The sequence below is a fragment of the Sorex araneus genome, chromosome 2, assembly GCF_027595985.1.
Source record: "Sorex araneus isolate mSorAra2 chromosome 2, mSorAra2.pri, whole genome shotgun sequence".
Lineage (NCBI taxonomy): Eukaryota > Metazoa > Chordata > Mammalia > Eulipotyphla > Soricidae > Sorex > Sorex araneus.
This window is the reverse complement of record NC_073303.1, coordinates 254,662,090-254,687,265: the sequence shown is the minus strand read 5'-3', so window position 1 is coordinate 254,687,265 and position 25,176 is coordinate 254,662,090. Positions and strand designations below refer to the sequence as shown.

Below are 25,176 nucleotides of genomic sequence, written 5' to 3'. Positions count from 1 at the left end.
GTGCTCTCACCCGCCCCCCTCTGAAGCACCCTGAGTGAAACAGCCTGGCGCAGCATGCAGTGGCATGGCTATGGTGGGTGTCAGATTGCTCCCTTCCAGGAGAGAAAGCCGGGCGAGTAGATGGTGGCCAGTGACAAGATTGTAAGCCAGGGGTGTCTTATGATGGCAGTGCAAATTTGGCTGGGTGCTCTGCCCATAGCTTTCCTTTTTCATGCTATGACTGATAGCAGCATAATAAAGTCTCTTGCTTTTGTATCAAGATCACACTACAGGAGGGATATCAGTAGCATGTCTTGTTCTCCATTTTTTTCTTGTCTTTCACAGCCCGTTCTTCACTCCAACTTCTGATCTCTATTCTTACCGATATATATATGTATATATGTATATATATATATATATATATATATTTAATTCAGTGTTTTGCCTCAACTTCCTCCCTCCTGTCTAAGTATCTGAAGAGTCTAAAGCACAACAGAAAAGAACATCCTTGTGTCCCCCCCACCCATAAAGAGATAGTAATACAGAGTGATTCCCCACAGAAGTTACCAGAATTTTTTAAAGTGCTAGTTTGCAAATTTAACTGCATTAAAAAAAGAAACTAATGAAAAGGAGGATGAATGTAAATAAGTGCATTCTTATTTTAGAAGTCTCCTTTTTTTTTTTTTTTAATCTCTGTGGCCTGTTTTGACCCGCAAATATTCTTTCTTCTGGACTTCTCCCCACATTCAAAATACCTAGGGTGAATATTCTGCATTCTCCTCCTGTCAGCGTTGGCTGAATTACAGAGTGCTCAATTATGCTCTAATCGAATAGCTGCCCGATGCAGGCCACGTAATGACTTCCTGATTATCTGCCTTTAAATGATGAATGAAATGAATATGTAACATTCTGTTCAAATATAGCATACTTAGCATGCCAAATGAAAACTGATTTTGTGCTCCTCTCTCTGAAAAACGTATATTTTATTGTAATTCAGTTCAATGGCTGTTCGGCTGCTTGTTTTGTAGTCATCAAGATAAACATTGAATGAGCTATCTAGGAGAACATTAGTCTTCATTTTTGCTTTCCAGCAGATGCTAAAGGTGTTAAACATTATTTAGATTATTTGAGTTCCTCTCTTTACATCATCTCACTGGGATAAAAATCAAGGAAGGTCGTATTTTTACCAATAGTTCTTGTTGGCGGTGCTCCAATACACATTGGCAAAAAAACAAATCTGTTATGATGAATGTGTTGCAAAGACAACAACATTAAAATATGAATAAATTATTTATTGGCAAGAGTGCTTTTTATAAAGCAGCAATTTAGGATATTAGCACTAAAAAAGAGAACATGGTTTGAAATCTGATGGTATGCCTCCTCTGTCATAATAGTTTGTACAATTGTAATGATTCACTTTTTTTTTTCATGATGTTACCTTCTGTATCCACTAAGAAACTGTCTTGAGGAAAACATTGTAATAGTGGCCTGTTAAAAAACAACAACTACAATAATCTTTGCCGTTCATTTACTAAAGAGACAAGCAAAAACAGAGAGAAAAAAGGAAGAGGGAGGAAGAGAGAAATTTTGTGACCTGTTATGTCTAAATTACAGTTAATATTCACAATTATATTTATGATTACGAGGTGAACATAGAAAAGGTTTTCTGTGTGTGTGCCTGTTTTCCTAATTATGAAGGCAATAAAATCCAGGATTAGAATTAAATAACTTTATAATCAAGCAGTTAAGATATTGTGTTATAATTTTTACATGTATCCTTAAAACAGATCAACTATATTGAGCTGGACTTTTCTATTTTTTAAAAAAGACTTAATTAGTTATAAAAAAAATCTCTAAAATTTGTGGCATACCTTACAAATGACTTGTTTTCATTTGATGACCAAACTATAGGATTTTTCCTTAATACATGTAATAATAGTTTAACTTCTATATACCGAAATATATAGAACCAAAATATTATTATCTTGATTGGGAAAAATCACTTTGTAGTGTAATTAAAATATAAGGTAAATGTGGTGCATGAAATACAATCATCATCATCATCATCATCATCATCCCGTTGATGGTCGATTTTTTTCGAGCAGTCTCAGTAACGTCTCCATTTGTCCTAGCCCTGAGATTTTAGAAGCCTCTCTTTACTCGTCCTTCCCAACGGTGCCACTTTGGAGGCTCTTTCAGGGTCAGGGGAAAGAGACCCATCATTGTTACTGGTTTGGGCATATGAATACGCCACGAGGAGCTTGCCAGGCCTCCCATGCGGGCAGGAAACTCTCGGTAGCTTGCTGGGTTCTCCGAGAGGGAGAACTAGGCTATAATATGTCTCCTTCTGGGAGCTCGGTTTTATAGTCTCTGGATGTTGGCCATTGATGAAATACATTAATTTCTCAATTTTCTAAAATTATACTTTGTACAGTTCATTATCTTATAGGTTTAATAATATGCAGAATATATCACATAGTAGTAAATACATATAATTTGTAAACAGTTTTATAATGAATGCCAGTCACAAAGAGGTTTATAGGTTGGGTATGTAATAAATTTTAAGTGCTCAGTACCTTCATTGTATAATACTTGTTCTCTTTTGAAAATTTGGTCAGTCATAAAAAAATGCAACAATTTCAAAACGTTTATAGTATTGTAAACCAGTGATATCCATTTTGGGGGGCTGCTTTTGTTTGGGGGGATATATCTGCTGATACTCAAGGATTACACCTGGGTCTTGCATTCAGGAATCACTCCTGATGGGACTTGAGGTACCATATAGGGTAGCAGGAATTGAACCCTGCTTGGCTGTGTATAAGGCAAGAACCCTACTTGTTGTACTATTATTTTGGTTTGATACCCAATTTTTACAAAAACAATAAGGACGGGAGAGTTAAGGCACTTGCCAGTATACAGCTGACCCCTGTTGGATCCCCAGCACTTCTATAAGGTCCTTGGATCACGCCAGGAGCGATTCCTGAGTGCAGAGTCAGGAGTAAGCCCTGAGCACACTGGGTGTGGACCCCCAAAACAAAACAAAATTAAATTAAATTAAAAAGCAACAAAAGGAAAGATTATATTTGGATAAGGATATTTCTGTCCCTCTTGTAGCACTGTAGCACTATCGCCCCATTGTTCATCGATTTGCTGAAGCGGGCACCAGTAACATCTCCATTGTGAGACTTGTTATGACTGTTTTTGGCATATTGGATACATCATGGGGAACTTGCCAGTCTCTGCCGTGCAGGCGGGATACACTCGGTAGCTTGCCGGCCTCTCTGAGAGGGAATGGAGGAATCGAACCTGGGTTGGCCACGTGCAAGGCAAACGCCCTCCTACCAACTGTGCTATCACTCCAGCCCTGTCCCTCCTACAAACTGGATTTATGATTTTCGAAAAGAATATCATAAATAACAGAAAAATGGGAATTTTTATATAGTTTGGCCTCTTGGATTTTTAATGTACTATTTTTCAAACCATGCGTATGTACACACATACACGCATATGCACACACATATCTCATAACTTTCACACATAGCAATGCATTTAACGTGTTTTGGTAAACCTTCTAAACTGAAACATGACATACTCTTAAGACATGGTTGCTTCTATATTTTACTTATCACTTAACATCACCCACAATGGTGCTAGAGATGTAAGAATGGAAAATCCAGAATTGTCTTGTACGGAGTTTATATTCCTATGGGAGAGACCAGCAAAAAAAGAGGTAGACAAGTTCATTTCCCAGTGGATAAAGGCAAAGGAAGAACCTAGAAGCAAAGAAATAGGGACAGACACAATATTATTTAGAACAGTTATGGAAAAATTGGGATAATGTTGGTTCTCTAAGACATACCCCAAATCTGTCCCTTCTCTTCTCCTTGTATGTGGCACCTCTCCTGGAAAAGATCATGGTGGTCTTTTTCAGGAGACCCTGCCACAGATATGCCCATGCTTGATTAGTTTTTTGAACCAAATATTTCAGGTTCCACGGGACTTTGTTTCTTATTCCATTTAGGTTATTATTGGGGGTGGGGGAGAATGCGGACAGAAAGAGAGGGGATAGATCCAGCAGTGCTCAGGGGCTATTTATTATTCTGTGCTCAGGAGTAACCCCATGGTGATATTCAGAGGATACTATGGGGTGCAGGGGACTGAACCCGGGTCAGCCGGATGCAAGGCAATCACCTTCCCCACTGGCCTCTCTTCACAGCCCCTGCCTGTTTATTTAATTAATTAATTAATTAATTAATTTTTTAATTAATGAATCACCTTGAGAGTACAGTTACATATTTACACATTTTCATGCTCTTGTTTCCCTCATACAATGTTCGAGAACCCATTACCTCTTCTGTAAACATTTTTTTTCTTTTTTTGCCTCCATTGTCTCAACCCTTTCTGTCAAACTGTATAGTTCCTTACTTAAATTGTCACTGTGAAGGGCATACTGTCACATTGCAAACACACAACACACAAGGTTTCCAAACACAAGAAAATATCTTTATGCTGTCCTGTTTATCGGGATGGTATTTCAACTCCATGCTATGGCCAGCAGAGCCCGGGGACTGAAGGTCACAGCCAGGGTGGAGTCCCTAGTGTACCGAGACTGTGCAATCTGAGAAATTGCTCCTGGTGGCTGAGTACTGGTTCTGAGTTGTCCTGGGTGAACACCACTTTAGCGGTTCAACCCAAGATGCTGCCCTGGCCTCACCTAAGTCATACCCACAATGCAAGCATTTTCCACTACTATTCCTTAAAAATCACCATCTCCTTAGATCAGGCCTGAACTCACAAGAACAGATTGTTATTTCGCTTTTTTCATAATATCGGGCTTAACTTACAGCCCTCTTGGAATTTGCTGTGCTGTGATAACAAGTTTAAAACCACACAACGTTCTACTAAAGTCCAGGTGTTCCAAGGATAATAAACAGCTCCCTAAAGATTAGAAAATGAATATTTAAGTAGAGGACTCCATTTGATTCCCCTCATTCATTTTTTATTATTTCAGTGAAAACCTCCTTGATGGGAATCACATTGACAGGATTTTAATATCTTCTGGTAAATGAAACCTGTCATTCTAATGCTTTGAATATATATATGTATCCACATATACATATTAATATATGTTTATATATATAAATACATTTATATATACATATATAATATATATGTACCACTTGGTAAACTCTGGTGATGAGTGAACTCTAAAGTTAAGACCTAGGGAATTCCATCCAGATTGTACATCAAGTGTACTTTTTTTCTCCCTCTGAGAGTTTGATAATTATGATGAAACTAGTTATATTAATTAGATCTTGTTTACAAAGAGCCTGATGACTTTTTTTTTAATAGAAGGAAAAAATAACCTCATCCATGGAAGCTTTAAGTGCTTAATTACTGTTATTTTCCTTTCAAAGGCAAAGAGTACCATCATGCCCATCAAAACACAGTTTTATGCAGAGGGTTTAAGATTCCTTCTTGAAAAACTAGGCCTAAGAAGCAACAGCATTCTCCAAAGCTGACATTCATTAAAAATTAGCAGTTAATGCAGTTACCTTGGTAATAGAGGTCAAATCTCTTTACATTTCCACCATGTTCCTCTTATCACCGTGGTTCCAGAAATTCACAGAGAGGGAAAGTGAGAAACATGTTTGAAGCGCCACATCAGATTTTGCTAAGTACTTTCCAACGCTCCCAAATGAGAGTTTTTCATCTGCATGCCAGCCTGGAACTCAGGGGGGAAAATTCAACAACAATACTCAAATCTGCTCAGATAAGGAACTTCTTCCTAAATATGACCTTGTCACTTTCATTCTCATGCTTGTGCTCGGAGAAGGCCCAAACGCACTTTGGGGTGGCGGTTTGACCCCGTGCTCCCAACATGGAAGGGAGTTATTGTTATTTGCTGCAAATTCTCGAAGATTCTCTTGGAAGATTGAATCCACCCTCAAGGGGTAGTGGCCCAGTTCTAGGAGCCTTGCTTTGCAGCTCTCCTACCCTATACCCATTGTCTTCCTTTGCCTGGGAACTGAGAAAACTCAGAGCTCAGGCACGTCATGACTTCCCGATGGGCTCTCTCAGTGATGAGACGATGTGCATGCCATCAACCAGCAGAGTGATAAGTAGATGGCTGTTCTGGCCTTTGGGAGGAAGACAAAATGATGAAAAGAAGTTACAGGTGTGTGCGTGTGTGTGTGTGTGTGTGTGTATGCAGTGTGTGTGTTTAGTTCACTTCTTATTTTCGATTTTAACTGTCTTTCCTTGCCATATCATGTTTGCTCATGGTTCCAGGGACAGGCGTTGCTTTTCAGAGTCTGCTCAAATCCTCACGGATGCGGCAACTGAGACAGAAGAAAAACGGGGCCGCTCTATCGGGTTAATCTGGGATTTCCAAAGTGGGTTTACATCAAACAAGAAACCCCCAATTTCCCCGTGAATGGGGATCTTGGTTTTATTCATATAAAGCCCCTCCATCACCCACTCCAGCGTGATGCTTCTGAAATGCAGAAACCTGTCACTTCTGAGATAAACCACTAATCCACCCTGGCCCTGGCATGCTCTGCGTTTAGCGGGCAGATCTGGGTGTGGGTGTTTCCTATCTCTTAGGCGCGGTGCTACCTTTGTGTCATAAGCTGATAGCTTTAACCGATGCTTTTCTTGTCTTCCAGACTCCAGGAACACATCCCTGGGCGTTCTGAGAGCAGCCCCTGCTGACGTTCTCCCGAGGCTAAGGCCCAGCGATAACAGCAGCACGTGCAGTTGCTCCCGCCCTCACCCCGTCAAAGCTGCTGTGACCTGTTGCTGGTAAGTGAATAGGCAAATCAACAACAGCCTCCTCTGGTATTTCTCTTCTTCTGTCTGTGTCAAGATCCTTACCTTCCTTGCTGTTCACAGAACACACACACACACACACACACACACACACGAGTACACATTTTATATATTACAAAATATACAACTGGCGACATCAATAACTCAACAACTTCAGCGACTTCTCGCCGTTCCCAGGCTGAGTTAGTTACCTGGAACCCTCATGATATTATGCGTTTACATTTGACTGTAATTTCCTTAAGTTTCGTCACAGGTCAGGAGGTTGTATGCAATGTCATTCCTTTCTTTTTCTTTTTCTCTTAAGAAGTGGATGTGGGGGCTGGAGCGATAGTGGGGAGGGCATTTGCCTTGCATGTGGCCAACCCAGGTTCGATTCTCAGCATCCCATATGGTCCCCCGAGCACTGCCAGGAGTAATTCCTGGCTGCAAAGCCAGGAGTAAACCCTGAGCATCGCCAGGTGTGAGCAAAAAAAAAAAAAAGTGGGTGTGGCTTGGGCTGCACCTAGTGGTACTCAGAAGCTATCCCTGGCTCTGTGCTCAGGAGTGCTCCCCTGGTGGTACTCAGGGGACCATAGGCACTGCATGGGTATGAACTGAGGTCATTAACCTTGGGTATCTTTTCTCTGGCTCCTTTTCATCCTCTTCCCACAACTCCAGTACCTGTATTTGATGAAAGTTGCTTAAGTGATGGGATGTACTAATGACAGCAGAAAACATAGAAAAGTCAACTTGGCTATTGAAGTCTCCACACGGTTTTCCGTAAAGACGGAGCCAGCTGCCGTTCTCACCAACTGTGAATGATTGAACGGTTTATTATTTTTTAAATGGTTCCATTGAATCACAGTTACAAGGTTCTTCATGATTGGGTTTCATTCCTTTAATGTCCTAACACCCCTCCCTTGAATAGTGCTCATTTCTCAACACCAATGTCCCCAGTTCTCCCCAGTTCCTTCCCAGCTTCCCCCTCCCCACACTATGGCATGCGCTATTCCTCTCTCTCTCCCTTTCTCTGTCTCTGTTTGTCTCTGTCTCTCTGTCTCTGTCTCTCTGTCTCTGTTTCTCTCTGTCTCTGTCTCTGTTTTTCTCTGTCTCTGTTTCTCTCTGTCTCTGTCTCTCTGTCTCTGTCTGTCTCTGTCTCTCTCTATCTCTGTCTCTGTCTCTCTCTGTCTCTGTCTCTCTGTCTCTGTCTCTCTCTGTCTCTGTCTGTCTGTCTTCTGTCTGTCTGTCTGTCTGTCTCTTTCTCTCTCTCTCTCTCCGTCCCCACCCTGCTTAGAGCATTGTGATTTGCAATATTGACACTGAAATGTTATCAAGAATATCCCTTCTCTACTTTCAACCCTCAGATCTTGTCTAGCATGATCATTCCCAGTTATTATGGTCATAGTGGTCTCTTCTCTGTCCTAACTCTATTCCGCCCCCCCACCCCCACCCATCCAACACACACACAAGCCTGTGGCAAGCTTTCAATCATTGGTAATGGTCAATTCTTTTTTTTTTTGTGATCCATGCATTTTAATATTTCATTCATTTTCCTTTTAAGGGTTTAAATAAAACATATGAACACATATACATTTATCTTATGTAGTCAACAACAAAATATTACAACCTACCAGTCTTACTCTGTTTTTACTCCTCCTCCTTAACATATAGACTGTGTATTCTTTTAAAATAATGTAACAAAATCTTTACATGGAAAAATAATTTGCCATATGGGAGGTGGTAATGGTCAATTCTTAATACAAGTGTCTAAAATCAGAAATGGAGCCTGGATAGAAAAATATACTGTCCATTGGGTTGAAGTGTTGTGTACGGGCATTTTTCGCTGGTGTGATCTTGCTGTTCAGTGTCCCTGGCCGAGGGACGCCTGATGTGCGACTCTCCTGACGCTGATTGTCTGCCGTCTGAGGGTTCTCACCCCGTGAGTTCTTCCTGTTGCCCGGTATCTTGCAGCCTAAGTGTTAGCCAGTTGGTGAATGAGAGGTTGGAGATGTTCCAAGCTCTAGTTAATTATGTGCTTTTAGGGAGCAGGGAGCACTCCTGTCTCTGCCGACTCCGTGGATGTCTTTGCTATATTTAGTAAGTGGCTTGTTTGTGGGGTGTTTTTTTTTTTTTGCACATATAACCTTATTTACAATTTTCCTGCCATAAGATGCAAACATGAATTGGTACCAAAGCAAATTGCACATGCTTATGTGTCTTTAAAGTTTTTAAAAAGCAGGGCCTGGAAGGATAATACAGCAGGTAGGGCCCTTGTGTTGGATGTGACATACTTGGCTTCAACCCTTAACACCCTGTTTGAGTCCCCCAAGCCTCACCAAGAGTGACCCCTGATGTAGGGCCAGAAGTAAGCCCTGAGCACCACTGAGTGTGGCCCAGAGACAAAACAAAACAACAGTGTTTTTTTTTTTTAAAAGTAGTTGGATCTTTGGGATGGGGGTGGTGGGAGGGATACTGGGATCATTGGTGGAGGAGAATGGGCACTGGTGGAGGGATGTAAACTAAATACAAACAGGAAAGTTTGTAAGTTTGTAATTGTACCCCACAGTGATTCACTAATAAAAAAATTTCAAGAAAAATAGTCGGATCTCTTATGTACCTTATGAAGACTACAAAGAAGACTTCAACTCTAAGATTTCTCATTTTTATTTTTACACATTGCCTTTCTAAAATAATAAAGAAAAATAAATGAAAATGATAAGTGAGGCCTAGAGAGGGGATACAAGGGTTCAGGTGTCTTGCCTTGAATGCTGCCAACCCTGGTTAGATCCTGGCACTATCTATGGTCCCCTGAGCACTGCCGGGAGTGCTCCCTGTTCACAGAACCAGGAGTCGTCTCTGAGCACTGCCAGGTGCAGCCTGGGATCCCCAAATAAAATAAGAGATGAGTGTCTAATATTTTAGCCTGTGCCATGAGAAATTTTATTTTTGTGGGCTTTTCATAGGCTTTTTATTTTGTCTTTTCCTACTACTAGACCATGTGTGTGTATATGCTTTCTAGAGATTTCCAGGGATTTTTTTAGTTTTTTTTTTCCAGTTCCTTTTACTTTGGTTTTGCTTGTTTCTGCCTGAAGGGAATAAACTTTATGATAAAATTGATACTGATATTTCAACTCTAGAAAGGATAAGTCTAAGGGATGTGGGATGGGCTGGAGGGGGCCAGTGTTGAAGGGATCAGAAGAAAAAAAATACACAAGCTAAGGGTAAAAAAATTATTTCCAAAGAGCATTTCATTTACAGAACTATAATCCTCAAGAAAACTGCTATGATAAAAGAGACTTGGAAAAAGAATTCTTGCTATTAAATACATGTGCGCTTTGGTCAGAGGAGCTAAGAAATTGATGAGTTGTTGCTGATAATCAGGGCTCCTGTGTTTAAAGACATTTCGTGGGTGAATTCTGAAATGGTCTCCTCTGTTGGACATATACTTTGGCAGCCTCGGTGTTATTGATCTATTGAAGACAAAGAGAAAAAGGTTCTGATCGGTATGCTAAGAAGTTTGCTTGCTGGGGAAGGCAGATAGTCTCTTGCTTCCTAACTTTTTCACAGCAATCATGAAGCCCACCTAGGAAGGCCGGGGTTTGAATTATTTAAGAAACCAAGTTTTCTAGCCTTAAAGCAGAACCTTCCAAATTTTCTTCCAATCTTAGAATGTTGGGTTTGGGATCAGACATTCCCTACCTCCTGTTTAGAGACAGAAAGAAAGATAATTCATTCCGGAGGAAGAATAGCTGATCACAACAGTACAGGTCAGTTGACTGTACCCCCTAACTCCCCCCCAAATTCTCGTCTCCATTCTCTCACCCAATTTCTTCTGTGTGGTTTCAGTGACTTGTACCCAACCATAGTTTGCAAATTGGAGGAAGACCAAGATGTTTTCAAAGAGAGAGTGAGCCCTTTAAGATAATTTGTATTACAGTTTATTGGTAGAGTTATTCTCCTGTTATTGATCTATACCTTAGCTTATACATTAAGTTGTATCGTAGGTAAGGATGTACAGGAGCAAAGCAAACTATAAGCAGGATATGTCATGCCCCAGAACTTAAGGTCCAAGAACTGGACGTCTTGAAAGGAAACCCTTCATGAGTTACCTGTGGAAAGGTTTAACTTGAGTTTTAGACACTTACATTAAGAATCGGCCATTAACCTGGGTTTATTCCTTGGTATAACACTGCCAGGTGTAGAGCCAGAAGCAACCCCTGAACATCACTAAGGGAGGCCAAAAAAACAAATGTGTGTATATTCATATACCTAGATAGATAAAAAAAAAATCGGCCATTGACTCAGTCGCTATTGGTGAGAATGTCATTTGGTTCAGTCTTTAATGGAGAACAGTCTGGAGTCTTCTGTAAACAGAGACAATGACCCAGTGATTCCATTTCTTGATATCTACCCCAAGAACACAGAAGCATTGCATCATAACGTTATATGTGCACCTACTATAAAGCTAAGCCAGACTATAAAGAACCCCAAGTGTCAAAGGGCAGTGGAAGGGATGAAGAAGTTGTGAATACATAATGAGTATATTATGCAGCTAGAGAAAAATGAGATCTTGCAGTTGTCTATAACTTGAATAGAACTAGAGGGTTTCATGTTAAGCAGAATAAGTGAGAGGGAGAAAGACAGCTACCAGGACAGATAGCACTCATATGATGACAAACCCTTGACCTTCGATTACAAAACTGAGATAATTAAGTAGTGGGAAGTGGGGATGGGGGGGTGGAGAAATCAGAGAAGGCTTAAGAAGTGACATGAGGGCTTGAGAATTTTGGTTTTGTGGAAGACGCAATAATGTACGATAAAAACATAAACATGGACACTCTTACAGCCATATTACCTAGACCATAAAAATTAAAATTAGAAAGAATTGATGTGTTAAAGTTTGGACACCTGGCTTGCTATTTGGTATTATGTCAATCCCCAAATAATCTGTGGGGGAAATAACTGTTGTTATTAATATTTTAAATCTTTTGGTTTTTGGTCTAGGTAAGCTGCTATGTTAATAACTGTTTCCAACTCATGCATGAAATATTTTCTGTAAATAATTCTGTTTCCATATTGTCACATGAATTAAATCCTTTTTAAATCTAAGAGTGAAACATGCGGGTACTCAAGAGCACTGAGTGTTCTGCATTCTCTCATCTCTTGGATTCTGATCTTGGGAGTGTCTTAAAGCTTGGATTGTTTTAGAACTGCGCAGGCTCGAGATGTGTCTTCCTCACAGTTCTTCTACTAGTATGTTCCTAAAAGAATATTTAATATCTCCATGTTTATTCCCCCAACATGTGGAATGGAGATTATAATAGAATCTCATTTTGTGAACTTGTTATCCAGATTAAATTTCTTGAAATAGTATGTAAAATGTGTTGCTGCGTCCAAAACACAATGCTGACTCTAAATACGTTGAATATTCCTATTATCCAAGGAACTATAGAAGATTAGGTGTCAAGGGGGAGAAATATGTTTGACTCCAAAGCTAGCAGCCCTGGCTCTGGAAATAAGATATATTTAAAGTAGAACCTTTTCTCAAGCCTACACACTCATGTATTTTGATCCCAGTTTTCTTTGTATTGAAGTCATGCCTGGTAAAACAAAAGTTTCAGGAAAGGCAGATGTGACGTGGTCTGCTTTCTTTTTTTGACAAAAATGCTCACTAGTCCTGCTAATGAGAGAAGCATAGGTCAGAAGCCAATGAGATTATGCTCTAAACCCACAAACAAGCAAATCAAAGTTTTTCTTACCTTGCTACTGCCATAAGCCCATAATTTTTCTTTATCCTGTGAACAATTCAGTCTTTGTTCCAGATTTTACATGTGACAGGAACTTGGGTCTTAGTGGCATACAGATCTTAAACACTAGTTCCTTCCCCCTCGATGATAGAATTCATACATATGTCGCTGCTTGGCTTGGTGAGTCCTGGAATACCATGTGTAAAAGGTTTCTGGGCCTCTCTCTTGACTCGTGAAAGGATGTCAACAGCACAGAATAGGAAGGAGGTACCACATCGCAAATTTGCCATTTTTGCTTAACTGTTGAATAGAGCCACACATTTTGCAAAGTCTCTCTCTTACGGAAAAAGATTTTTTTTATCACTCCTTCCCACATGACATGTTTCTTTCAGTCTTATAAATTCTTTGCACAAGCAGAAGTACCTTCTCTCCTTCTCTCCACCCTCCTTGACCTTGGGTCCTCCTCTTCATGGTCCCTCTACCTAGTAATCATCCTTCCTATCTCAGCAGAAGGATCTTCAGGTTTTCTTCCTGAGTTCCTCTTCACCCTTCCCTTGTCTAGAATCATTCTTCTCTCCTGGACTTCTCATCGCATTCCCTGGACTTATTTTATGACACTTCATCTGACTGTCATTGACCATGAATTTGTGTCATTAGTGGATTGATGTTTTCCTCCCCAGGTGGTCTATGAAATCCTGGAAGTCAAGACCGAGTCTCTCCTTGTTTGCTCACCAAAGCCGAGAGCATAGAATGATGCTCTGTTTTCCTTGGAAACTCTATGCCAATATACTACTGCACACCTTTTAAAGAATCCCATCTACTGCAATATCATTTTTAAACATTTCCCTTCAATGTTTTGGTAATTTTGGTACATTTTCAGATTTTGTTGTTGTTGCTTCTGTCTAAAGATGACAATGTCATCAAGTAAACCCTTTTAAAATCTATGACAATAAGTGAGCAGGAAGCTCAAAGTGAGAAAATTACAACAATAAATCAACATGGACCAACACAATAGGCAGAAACTTTCTGGGCTTGGTTACATCTCACCTGGTCCAACGTTGCTTCATCCAAACTTCCTTCACATCTTAAGTTATGGAGACTGGCAATGAAAATCCTCACTACCTACATACAAACCACACAGCAAACCATCATTTTACCCTCATGCTTTGTGATCTCATCTACCCCACTATACTTCAGGCATAAGAAAATTATATTGACTGCATGATTTGCTTCATTTCTCAAGTTGATTTTGCTGAAGATTTTTTAAAAATAATCTCAAAAGCTCCTTTTTACTTTTTTATAAAAAGGTGAATACATGAATATGAACAAGATAATTATACTTTCTGAACCAGCTACTTACATATATAACCTTGAGTTTGCCTTTGATACCAGATCAGCTTTTAATTACCATTGCAGTTACATTGGTCCAAAAAAAAATTCTATTATTTCCAAAACCTAGCAAGGATATGACCAGTCCTATCTCATGAGTACAGTTATTTTAAGGCTTTTATTACTAATTATAGGTTTTTTATATATATAATTCATTGTTCACTGGCCTTATAGGCTATTTACTTAAGGTTCTTTTCAATGTTCCAGCTGCTTCTGCAGCTGTAATTCCTCTGAGAGCGTCTGACTCAAGAGAGTAACTGGGTTCCTATTTGGAGAAGGGTGTAATCAGGCTCAAGGGAGATGCTTAACTGGGTGTCCCCTGGAATATGCTTCCACACGGTTTATTGTTCTCATCCCCAATAAAGATTTTAAGAACCTAAAGCATGTGAAAGATGATTTATTTAGTCATTACAACCAAAGATGGACTTGACCTACCTATTTCTTTCCAGCTAGTTAGCTCTCCATAGCCAGTTTTCTCTTGGATTTCTACTTTAGCATTTAAGATTAATTTAATCATATTATTAAAATTAATATTATTAACTTTAATATTATTAACTTTAATATTATTAAAATTATAAAGGCTGGAGTGATAGCACAGCGGGTAGGGCATTTGCATTCGATTCCTTCACCCCTCTCAGAGAGCCCAGCAAACTACCGAGTGTATCTCACCCCCACGGCAGAGCCTGGCAAGCTACTCATGGCGTATTCGATATGCCAAAAACAGTAACAACAAGTCTTGCAATGGAGGCATTACTGGTGCCCGCTCAAACAAACCAATGAACAACAGGATGACAGTGCTATTACATAATATTATAGATTCTACTAAATTTACATATATGTTATATATTAAGATTATATATTAATGTTATGAAAATACATATTATTAAATAATATAGATAATATTAAAAGAAAAATAGAATTAACTAAAAGATTAAGTAATATTAATTATCTAGCATTTAGCATTTCTACTTTAACATTTCCCCTTGTATTTCTACTTTATCCGTGAATTTTTGTGATTGATGAGCTTCTAGTATGGATCTTTTCCTCTTTTTTTTTTCAGATAAAAAATAGTAGATTCTTTGTTGTTCATATTCCATTTATTTATTTCACAGATATGTCTAGATTTTGACTCTCATGGGTAATACTGCAAGAACAAAGGGGTGCAAATGTATTTTGCCCTTTTTGTTTAGGGGCTCTTGGGGTCTATTGAAACCCAATCAGAAATATCTTTGTAATTTCATGGTGAGTAGTTTTTTTTTTTTATAAATAAATAAATAAGGGTAGGTGGGCAGTACAAAAGGTAGGGCACTGGTATTTATCTGAATGTGTTAAACAGCTAGGCGGGGTAGGGGAAGCAGATTTATTGAATTTCCATGTTTAGGCAAGACAGACATTTAACTGTCCTCCTACCTCCAACTCTACTCTTTTCATAAAGGAAAACAATTTTTAAATTCACTTTGATTCAAGTTAAGAAATCCTCAAATGAAGGTCCATCAAGCGATGTTTGCGATACTTAGCCATCTGTGGGGACCTCGTTGAATGTCCCTTCTGTGGTCCTCTACATTTCTGAATAGAGCAGATCAAATGTAATTGAAGTTTTTCCCGAGAAAAAGAAACTCCAGTGTACAGGCTGTTGCAGCCCACTGTCTACACCGAGCATCTGAAAGCAAATTGCAGGCGACGCGAAGGAGGATGACCTCTCGTCTCTGCCTGGGTGCTTGCGGAGTCCGCAGATGAGCAGTCTTGTCACAGGCTGCAACGGGACTCCAGCCCCACCGAGGAAAGGGAGGTCTTGAGACCCCACACCCTCATGGAAGATCCCAGATGTGGTCACCAACAGTGGACAAAGTCAAATGGACAAAGGGGCTGGAGCCATAGCGCAGTGGGGAGGGTGTTTGCCTTGTTTGCCGTGCACGTGGCCAACCCGGGTTCGATTCCCAGCATCCCATACGGTCCCCTGAGCACTGCCAGGAGTCATTCCTGAGTGCAGAGCCAGGAGTAGCCCCTGAGCATCGCCAGGTGTGACCCCAAAAAAAGTACTCAGACATGCCCTCTGACCCACACTGTGACCCGCCCTTGGAACTGCCCTGTGATACGCCTTAAGTCCCGCCCTCCGACACACCCTATGACCCACCCTATTACATGCCCTGTGACACGCCCTTAGGCATGCCCTCTGACACGCCTTTTGAACCACTCAGACACCCCCCCACCTGTCCACTGACCCGCCCTTTGACCCGCCCTCAGAACCCCCCTCTGTCCCCTCTGTCTGATTTGTCGAAGGGTGGACACCCTATGACCCACCCTATGACACGCCCTTAGATGCCCTTTCTCCTGTGAGCCACTTTGACAGCCCTTAGACATGCCCTCTGACCCACCCTGAGACACGCCCTTAGACACGCCCTCTGATCCACTCTGGGACACGCCCTTAGACACGCCCTCTGAGCCACCCTGTGACACACCCTATGGCCCACCCTATGACAGGGCCCTGTGATAAGCCCTTAGACACCCCCCCTGCCCACTAACCCGCCCTTTGACCCGCCCCTCTGCTCCTTAAGGACTAAGATCCCGGAGGTCTACTAACCCATTTTGGCTCCCGGAGACTTATAGAAATGCATCTAGACTGTAAACTGAGCTAAAACAACAGAGCTCCTATAATCTTCATTCTCAACAATGGAAAACAAACTATCAAATGATGCCTTTTCAGCAGGTTTGATTGTTGGGGGAAAATTCCAAATAATAATAACCAGTTCTCTGTTGAAATATTAAAGGTATGCAAAGTATAGAGAGAATAAAATGGAGATTTGGCCACTCGGGTGCAGGGTGGGGGGCGGGGCGAGGGGGTGGAATGGGGGTATATTGGAGTTTTTGGTGGGGGAACAGGTGCACTGGTGAAGAGATGGGGGTTTGATCATTATATGACTGAGACTTAAACCTGAAAGCTTTATAACTTTTGTCACGGTGATTCAATAAAATAAATTTTAAAAAAAATAATAATAAGTAAATTTTTAAAAAATGTATGAATTTGACATTTTAGAGACCTCAGAAAAGAGGGATTACACTGTATTTGTCCCTTTGTAGCTGGAATCTTTCTCTTGACACATTGTCTTCAAGATTCATCAATATTATACCACGTGTCAGAGCATCCTTCCTTTAGAATAAAGTAGCATATGTTTGAGAGAGACAGGTGAAGAAGAGAAAACAAGACAGAAATAAAGATACTATTGAGAGAGTGAGATATAGGGAGTGAAGGAGGGATAGGGAGAGAGGGAGGGAAGGAGAGGGAGAGAGAGAGAGAGAAAGGATCATAATTTATGTATCCACTCATCTTTGACCTGGTGCTTGGATTATTTCCTTATTTTGCTTGTTGTGAATAATGCTGACATGAGCAATGTTTTATTGTTTTTATTTTGCTTTTATGTTTTTGTGATATACCTAAGAAGTCACTAGCAAACGAATGTCATGAAACTGAAAAGTTCCCCTTACATTTTTAAAAAGATTTTATTTCATTTTAGCTCTTACTTTTATATAATTTAAATATATTTTAAATATACTTAATATATTTAATCTATATTAAGCAAATACTTGTTTATGGTATAAGGTACGAGTCTTCCTTATATTTTTTTTGCATGCATAGAGTAAGCCTCTCTGCACCATTTGTTAAAACTATTCTTTCTTTATTAAATGATCTATGCACCTTTGTGGAAATTCATTTGACCTGGTATATGTGGGTCTATTTCTGCTCTTTTCTATTCCGTTGGTCCATGAATGTGTCTTTTGCTAGTGCCACTTTTTTGCTAGTGCCACACTTTTATTTTTCATTAGTTTGCATCGTATTGTCTGGCGGAAGAGAACAGTAATGAAATGTAATAGCATATCGAGAAGACATTGGTTACATGGCATCAAGGTAGTGATCTGAATAAATAAGTTATTCTCAAAGACAACAGTTTTAATACTCCAGCAAGTTGGAACTATTTGTATTGATCAGCTTTTGTGCTCTGATACTGCAAATCAAATAAGCATAATCTCGGTGGCATACAACATTAAGCCTGGAGCTGGCACAGTGCTTAGCAGGTTGGTTGGGCCTTGGCTACTGCGAGCAAGGCTGAGTTGGCTCAGCTGAGGTGACTCTGCTCTCCACGTCAGCCATCCTGTTCTTCCTACCAGGAGGATGTGCATCATGGGCTCAGGAAGAGGGCAGAACGGAAATGTGAGACAGTGGAATCACTTGCCCCTAGAGCTCCCAATTGTCACCCAGCTTCTTCTGCCCCATTCTCTTGTCCAAAGCAAATCCCCAGATGAGACCCAAGACCATGAGTTAAAGAACTGTGGAGATTTTGTTAACTGATAAGAGTAAACTATCAAATGACAGGGGGACTTAAGTTGGAATAAGGTTCTGACTGATTTTAAAGTTAAATTTCCACTTTTCTTGTTGTTTCTGATATCTTTATCTGTGACTTGACTTCTTATGGAAGAATGGAGACTTAACGGCTAATTTAAAGGAGGGAGGTTATGTGGTAAAGTCAACATAAAATACCTGTTTCCTCTTTGGTATATGTTTAGACTCACTGTCACTGTCACTGTCATCCTGTTGCTCATCGATTTGCTCGAGCAGGCACCAATAATGTCTCCTTTGTGAGACTTGTTGTTACTGTTTTTGGCATATTGAATACGCCATGGGCGGGTAGCTTGCCAGGACCTGCCATGTGGGCAAGATACACTCGGTAGTTTGCCAGGCTCTTCGACAGGGGCGGAGGAATTGAACCTGGGTCGTCCACATGCAAGGCAAACGCCCTGCCCGATGTGTAATCACTCCAGCCCTATGTTTAGACTCATTTTCATGAAATGCGCAACTGCTTTTAGATTTTAGTGCAGAGGTAAAATTTTGATTGGATGGAAAATCTATAGAATTTAAATGAAAAAGACACTCTCCTATATTAAGAAGTGCAAGCATCTTTTTTATAAGCTAAAGTCCTCACATTTTCTTTCAACAGAACAAAGTTACAATAGCTTCACACTGAGTTATAATTAAATCTTGGATCCAGATATATCTTGTTTTGCATTGGTCCATGAACTTGTGCTTAAAGACTTAAAAAATAGTTGTGGAACCATTTCAACAGAGCCTACATTTATTTGAATTCAGAATAAGATATAAGGATTTTAACATTTATTATGAAAATAATATGGTGGGATGGAATAAGATGGCCTGAATGATTAATTTTCTATGTCCAGAACACTGTGCAAATTTAAATGATATTAATGCTTTCATTTTTTCATAGTCAATATTTGCATTTCCTAATAGTGAAAATCTGCTATAAAATCAAATGAATCATGATCCCGAGGCCATGAGCAACTGGGGATTATTTTAAAAGAGAATTTCAGGCTTAGCTACACATCTCTTGATCGAGGTTAAAATTTTGAGTACTGAGATGTTGAAGGTCTAATTCAGCTGTTTATATGTCCTCACATATTTGAATGTTAGCAATCATTATGCCCAGAACCAGTAAGCATCTAGAGTTGTTCTTTATTTAGAATTGCCTTTGGTCTACAGAGGAGAAATAAAAGCCTCAGTTAAGCTCCTAATGAGGTTATTTTTATGATGTGAATTATTTACACAGTAATTCTTTCTGAACTGGTAGTCTTCCACCTTCTCTAAAATAAAAGTCCCGCTTAAAAAAAAATCAATAAGATAGAAATAGAAACCCCGCTAAACATTATTGAAACTTGAACAAAAGCCTATTGATAACCTCAAATATCATTCTGGAAATGATCAGAATTACAAAATTTGTCCTAAGACCCGATTTTCTGTTGCTAAAGAGAAAGTAAACTCTTATCACCAGAAAATTATATCCTGAGCCAAATGCAAAACAAGCTAGTTAGTATTTTTTTAATGTATTGAAATAAATAAATTCATTCCTGAAGAGAAATAGATTTTTAAAGATTTTTTTCTCCCCTCTGGGGCATAGATAAAACTAATTTCTCCCGACATCAAAGATTCTTTATCTTCCTCATAGAATAAAATGCAAAGCCTTGGAAACTGACAGCAGTGTTTGAGAAGCACGAGATTTTGCCCCTGACTTTCTCTAGATTAGGAAAACAGACACACACCAAAAAACACTTGTCAGAACTGGGTTTAAGACAAAGCTCCAGAAGCTCCAAAGAAGGCATAAAAAAGCAACAACGCTGTAATATTTATTTTGCCCTTGGTTCTGAAGTTATTCTTCATTCCCCAGCATTTGCTAAGAACCCATGTAAATGGTGTTACTCTTGGCTGTAACGGGACCTTTCCGATAGGGCTCTCTGCTTTACAAAGCTGAAGGTAGAAACCTGATTTTGGACAGTTGGAAACTATAAAAAGCCCTGCTGGGACTCCTCTCCGAGGTAATTATCATCATTTCATTCCATTTGGTTCACTACAGTTTTCTAGGTGACCTACCTTAAGAGAATACCCAAAATACCTGCTGAATCTTCTTCTATTTAATCACCATGAATTACACAGTTACAAAATTATTCATGATTCCGTTTCAGGTGTACAATGTCCCAACACCCATCCTTCCACCAGGATCCACTTCCCTCCAACAATATCCCCAGTTTCTCTCCCACGGCCCCCATCCCTCCCACACACACATCCTGCCTCTGTGACAGGTGCTTTAATTTTTTTTCTTTTAGGCACTATGTTGTTGCCTAAATATATAATATAGTTGTTGATAGTGTATTGTTCATGTCACTTTCCTTCCTTTCAGCACCAAGTTCTTGCCCAGAGTGACTGCTTCTCTCTGTCACTGTGACGGTGGGTCCTTCCCTGACCTATTCCTCCCCCTAGAAATCAGTTCTCCTGTTCTTCATTCCTACTGCCTTCAGGCTTTAGCTACCTGTGACTATGTTTATATCTTGCCCATGAGCGAGATCGTCCTGTGTCTGTCCTTCTCCTCTGATTCATTTTCTTCAGCACAATACTCTCCAGATCCATCCATATAGCAAGAAATTGCACGACTTCCTCCTTTCTAATGGCTGCATAGTATTCCATTATGTATAGACAGTTTCTGTTCATCAGTTCTCTCCAATTTTTAATGGTGTTGGCTTTTATTTCTTGTAAAGTTCTAACAGTGACATGGAGGTCTTTAATCCAACTTGATTTGACTTTTGTGCATGGTATTAGATAAAGGTCAAATTTCACTCTATTTTTATTTGTGGCCAACTAGTTTTCCTAGCACCACTTATCAAAGAGGCTTCCTTTGCTCCACTTCCTTATTTTTGCTCCTTTATCAAAGATCAAGGATATACCTGAGGGTATATACCTGAGGGCCTGTCTCTGGAGCTTCAGTTCTACTCTGTTGGTCTGTGGATTGATACAGTATCTTCTATATTTAGGTCTCTGTATAGGAGAACTTAAACAACTTACCACTGACTTGTATTCTGTTGTGATAATAACATCAATTTTCAACATTTCAATTTTTTCTCAAGAGGATGATTTTCTCACATCTGCTTTAAAAAATTTTAATAATTCAAATTGCCTTAAAGTAAAAAAATCCTTAGCGCTGTATTCTAGCACTGTATTCTCTAAATTGTATTATAAGGCAATGTACATTTCTTCCACCCCTAGAGATATTTTTTATTCCCCTCCAACTTATAGGTTCTGCATAAAATATCACCTCTTCTTTGAAGTCCTCCTTGAGTTCTCTGAATAAAGTTTTTCATGCTATGCTCTATCTTTTATTCTCTTAGTATGATGCTGTGATGACCAGGAATATTTATTTATAAGTTATAAACCTCCCACTTGATATCGTGGCCCTTTGAAATATAAATAATATTTTCTAAATAATTTTTATCTTTACTTCTCCAATAATAAGATGCCCAATAGATACTTAAACATATTGAATATCTATCTTTGAGTGTTTGGTTTTGTTCATCTAGTTTGTGTTTTTCTCCAACCCTTAGAATTTTAAGATTCTTAGGGGGCAAGAATCCATGTGGATTTTATTTCCCAGTAGGTAGCAATGCAAAGTACAATCCCTGAGATAAAGTAAGAATGAAAATCTATTAGGAAATGAGAAAATAAATTGATGGCTAAGGGCGTCAATGGTTGGTAATGGCTCTTAATGTTAGAATAACTGCATATAGTACTTTAAACCAAAAGAATAAACCTGTCAATAAATATTTTGGCATCATGCAAAAAACTATTTTAATCTATTGCTGTGGTTCTCTAAATGTGGGTTTTGGCCTATATATTTGTCATGTTATCAATTTCGATGACAGCGGTCAACAGTTTGTAAAAACAGTTGGAGTGTGTTATATGTCTACTGCTGTGTATTACCACAAACATAGTGAAATAAGGCTACATTCATTTATGGTTTTAATCTTTATAGGTTGCATGTTAGCTTGAATCTCTGCTAAGGTTTGCTAGGCTGCAATGATGGTATAACCAGAGCTGGACCTTCTATTAGCTGGGGTTGTTTCTTTTCCAAACTAATGTGATGGAGAGAAGAATCAATTTCACTGTAGGGGTAGGATGAATGCTTTAGAAGCAAGAAAAAAAAATGATGCTGCTTCAAGGCTAGTAGAAGTGTGAATCTTTTACCTCCTCAAGTCTTTAATCTCTAGACTTTATTTTTGTTTGTTTGTTTTTGTGCTTTGGGATCTTGTTTGGTGGCCACATCCAGAGGTCCTTAGGGGTTCATTTTGGCTCTGGGCTCAGGAGTCACTCCTGGCAAGGCTCGGGAGGAGATCATATATAGTACCAAGGATCAAACATAGGTTGGTCATGTGCAAAACTAATGCCCTATCCACTCCACTCCACCACCTCACAATTCCCTCTTTTCTTTTAAAAGAATAACTTCATTAGATGGGGCACGCCCAGAATAATGTCCCTTTTGATTAAATTAAACTAAGTGAGGACTACGGACTTCAATTACATATAAGAAGAAATTGTTTTTCTGTTTTTGTCTGTCTGTCTTGGTGCTTGGAGGCCACATCTGTCAGTTCTCAAGGTCTCTACCAGGATCTGGGCTCAGAAGTGACCCCACACAGTATCAGGTGTTGAAACTGAGCTTCCCATATTGCAAGTCTTGTACTCAGATGTTTGAGTTATCTCTCTGGCCCACAGGAAAAAAAATGTTTTCTTTATTTCTCTATGTGCGTACCTAGCCATAGTGATATTACTCTATATAATACCACTATAAGTATAAATATGTGCGGATATTGGGGAGTGGATTTTGCCTACCATATTTCTTCAATGATACATGCCTGTGTTTTTGCACAGGCTCTTGTGTTTAAGGATGTGTGCATTTCTGTAATAAAAGATCTATTTTACATTGTGGGCCACATTTTGATTTTAATAGAAAATCACTGGGACTTAGAATAAAGTCACAATGTTTTTTCTATTTTTTTTTAATTAAGAAGCCACTTTCTGTAATCATAAATAATAGAAGGAGTTTTAGAAATGTATTTCCTGATGTTTATTACAGACTCAATTTTTGCATTCATTTATTCAATGAGTATAGCATCCATACTATGCGTACGGTTTTGCATCAAGGAGAAAGGAGCATTAATTCCTTGACTTTAGCAGTTGACATGTATATAATATGTATGTGGAGGGGCTAGAGAGATAGTACAGAGAGCAGCGAGCTTGTCTTACACGCTGCTGACCCGGGATTGATCTCCAGCATCACATATGGTTCCCTGAGTCTTCCAATAGTGATTCCTGAGCACAGAGTCAGGAGTAAGCCCTGCACAGCACCAAGTGTGGCTATAAAACAAGCAAGGAAGCAAGCAAACAAACACAATATATATACATATATAATTATAGATAATATATTTACATATGTTATATTTAAATTTATATATTTAAATATATATTATATATTATCTATAATTATATATGTATATATTGTATATTATTATATATGTGTGTATATATACACATGTATGTGGTATGTGTGTGGCTAAAAATAAGCTAGTAAACACACAAACATATATATAAAACATATAAATATGCATATCATGATAATGATATTTGGCAAGGGATAGGGGAATTGTTAGGGAAGTTGGAGGTAAAAGGAGAAAAAAAGATGAAAGAGTTCATATTTTGAAGAAATTTCTACAAAAGGAGCACATTTCTCTTCCAGCTTTCTGAAACACAACTTCCTTAGTTCAATAAGAGGAGAAGTAAGAGATATAATTAAAAAGAGAAAAAAGCGAAAGATTAAAGAAGGATTTAAAAAAGGAGTCAGCCTTTGGAATATGCTCCTCGCACTTTTTTAAAGAAACAATATCCTACTCAGCAATTAAAATAGGAAAATTAAAATATAAGTCTAATATCATTTCTTCTTTTTCTACTTTTTATTACTCGCCTCCAGTCACTTCTAGTCTGTGTGAGAACTGGCATCCTTCAAGTTACTCTAGATCAGGCCTATGGGTTTTTGTTTTTACTGGACTGCGAGTGATTGGCACGAGCTCGGAACCCCCTATAAACTATTCATCAACCCCGCTCTGCATTTACTACCAGGCAGATACCACTGTCAGTGAGAGGATGTGCAGTACACTTGGATATTTGGACAGGCAGACGTTCCTGAATTGGTCATACAAGAGAGTCACTTCCTCTAAATGGAAGCATATTTTGATGAGCTAATTGTATTGTGACACACCAATCCACTGTGAATGCACCGCAATGCCCTCGCACTTGAGAGTCAAGGTGGCATGTTAAAGCCCCGTCACTTCTTTTGACACATTGTGTGTGAAATGGGGGATGTTCTGTCTTGAACACTGAGGCATGATGTATGATGCAAGCGATGTTTTTCCTTCATATCTTGAGACTTTGTTTCCCAATGAGCTAAGATTCAAGGTTAACGCACAATAATCATTGCCTAGGCAGTTAGGTGGGGATGTGTTCAGTTTAATGATTGTGAACCAACTGTCAGAGGACTGGCTGTCTGCAATTGTCATGAAGGGCCTTTTATTGCTTTTTTTTTTTTTTTGTGTGTCACACCCGGTGATGCACAGGGTTACTACTGGTTCTACACTCAGGAATTACTCCTGGCGGTGCTCAGGGGACCATATGGGATGCTGGGATTCGAACCTGGGTCAGCCACATGCAAGGGAAAAGCCCTACCCTACCCGCTGTGCTATCACTCCAGCCCCAGGCCTTTTATTGCTTTATTGCCTTCAGAGTCCTATCAGAGTCATTGTCTTATGCAATCCCTTGGTATTGCTCCCATAGTATCAGTAGTGTTTTTCCTTTTAGGATCTCAAATCTCTT

General features: G+C 39.4%; 1 long non-coding RNA gene across 1 annotated transcript in view; it reads left to right on the top strand.

Annotated features, from left to right (window-relative positions):
* The window catches only part of LOC129402350 (uncharacterized), a 345,176-nt gene extending 338,404 nt beyond the window's left edge, over positions 1-6,772 (top strand). The window contains exon 3 of the long non-coding RNA XR_008628638.1: positions 6,648-6,772. This is a non-coding gene — a long non-coding RNA (uncharacterized LOC129402350). The remainder of the gene's footprint in view (positions 1-6,647) is intronic.
* Positions 6,773-25,176: the final 18,404 nt, after the last annotated feature.